Genomic DNA, 2,326 nt, shown 5'->3' with positions numbered 1-2,326 from the left:
GAAATTCGGCAGTATTGTACGTTCAAAGCGTCTCAGGGCGCCGCCTAAAGGCGCCCCGTCGAGCTGATTTAATTAACAAGATATGGGACTACTATAGGCCAACTCTACCCACTTTTTGGCCCATCGGATTAAAATTCAATGAGCCGACAAGATATTAAATAAACGCGACTATATTTTTAAACGTTAATTAATTTTAAAATTAGTGCGCGTAACAATAAATAAATAATTTCGCCCGCAACATGATGCGAGATTCAGATTTTCGTAATACGATTAAATTTCAGATCTGAAATCGTTTTCATTATCCATTTTGTTTGGTACATTGTTTCCGGTCGTGAATATCGTAAATTATTGACTGTGTGTTCTGCTGGGAGCCCTGAGGCAAGCTGGGGCACTGTTAAAACGAATTGAAAACCGGTAATCGAATCGGAGCGATGGGAGCTGTGTCAATATTTTAAATATCGCCCATTTGCGACGACACTGTGACATCTCGACATATACGATTTTTTGTTTTACCGAAATTCTGAACCGCGATCTTGCGTTCTTTTATCTCCAAAAACAGGGTATTTGTTACTCCAAAAACAACAATACTATGAGAGAAAGAGACAAAATATTACGTTATAGCGCTGGCTCGTTCGGCGATCTAGTTGGCTTCGACACTGTGACAGTTCAGTTGCCACCTGCGCTTTGAGATGTGAGGTGCTCTTCGTTTTTAAGAAAAACGTGACATCTCGAGGATACCGCGGTATTGATGACAAAGGTAAGTTTTTAAAATATTTTTATTTTATTCGACAATGTGGCACGTCATACTTATCACAGTGTTCTTCTAAAACAAAAAGCAAAGTAAAAGATAAATTATTTATATGTCACGTTATTCTTGTAAGAAAATCGAAGTATCATCGGGACATCTTAACTAGTAACGTTGTAGATGATGAAAATTTTTCCTATATTGGAAATATGTTGTAGGTCATTTGTTGATGTTCTGTTATTGCAGAATACATGTTATTGAAATTGAATGGTATATCTACTTGTCACGTTGTATACGCTAAACAGTAATACTAAACTCCAGATATCATTACAGATGGGGACTAGCAATGCAAAAAAGCAAAGGTTAACATTTGTGGCGATGCACTGCCTGAAGGAATTCCACAACCTAATCCGACAACATGACTAACAGCGCTATGCGAGCGCTGTGAAAGGGTCTCTTTGAGCTACAATAACGTCGGAACTAATATGAGTAGATATAGACTGATAAACATACATTCGTTTTGAAGAATAGTTCAAATACTAGAAATACAGTGCAAATAAAACATACTTATACGACTGTCTGTTTTTACAGACACAACAAGCAAAATATTTTATATTATCATACAATAGCCTTAGATTAGCTTAATCTAAGACGATAGCTAACAAAATTATCTATTAGTAGAAGTATGCTAGAATAGCAATGCGTTGGATGACCCCAGATATATATTTATTTATTATTATGTAATTATTCAATGTTACTTAGCTGTATTGGCTATGTTTTGCTTTCTGCAAAAAAAGGTATTTTAATGTTTTAATATAATTACAGATCATCAGCAATTGATGGAATTTTATCGCATCTTGCCCAAATTTACTTTGGCGGGCGCAACATTGTTTTGTATAATAATATTGCAATAGGTATAACTATTGCAGAAAAACTACGCCAATAAAATGGCTACATTATTTATAAAATAATAGTGGTTGTTATTTTTCACTATTAATACATTATTTAAATATCTTTTATAAATTTAATTTTAAATAAGTATAAAAAATTAAAAGACCCTAAAAGGTACCAAAATGTCGCTTTTTTGCCATTTTATGCGCCGGAAACGGCGATTTTTGCGTTGATAGTTTTAGGATTAAATTGTCATAACTAGTCTATTAAAAAACATCTATTTACTAACCTAGTAGGTACCTACAATTTTTTTTTCTGCATACATACATACTTAGTACAGTTTCTCTTACTGTGTTTTTTTGTAGTAGTTTACGAGGTTTTACTTTTGAGAGTTTTTCGTTTATTTTGATAAGTATTAGGTTTTAGAATAAGAAAACTTAATGTGAACTTAAATATTGTATGTATACAACTGTCTGTCTACTTAGATAATATTTTCATAAGTGAAATTTAACATGGCAAAGCGAAATATTCGCCTGTTCCAATAATTACCTCATTTTTACTGATTGTAATGTTAGTAAAATAAAAAATTTTTTTTCAAGATCAACGTTTTATCTAAATAATGACTTATATAAATATATTTTTTTATATCATCTACAACGTGACAACTGAACTTGCCATCTTCAAAATATT

General features: G+C 32.6%; 1 long non-coding RNA gene across 1 annotated transcript; it reads left to right on the top strand.

Moving 5' to 3' along the window:
* Positions 1-720: 720 nt before the first annotated feature.
* On the top strand, positions 721-1,603 carry LOC114353936 (uncharacterized). The gene is made up of 2 exons (XR_003655961.1): positions 721-757; positions 1,079-1,603. It is a non-coding gene; the product is annotated as an uncharacterized LOC114353936 (long non-coding RNA).
* The last annotated feature ends 723 nt before the right edge of the window (positions 1,604-2,326 follow it).

The sequence above is a fragment of the Ostrinia furnacalis genome, unplaced genomic scaffold (genome assembly GCF_004193835.3).
Source record: "Ostrinia furnacalis isolate ACB-3 unplaced genomic scaffold, ASM419383v2 OfSCF1862, whole genome shotgun sequence".
Lineage (NCBI taxonomy): Eukaryota > Metazoa > Arthropoda > Insecta > Lepidoptera > Crambidae > Ostrinia > Ostrinia furnacalis.
This window is presented reverse-complemented; position numbering and strand designations above follow the sequence as displayed.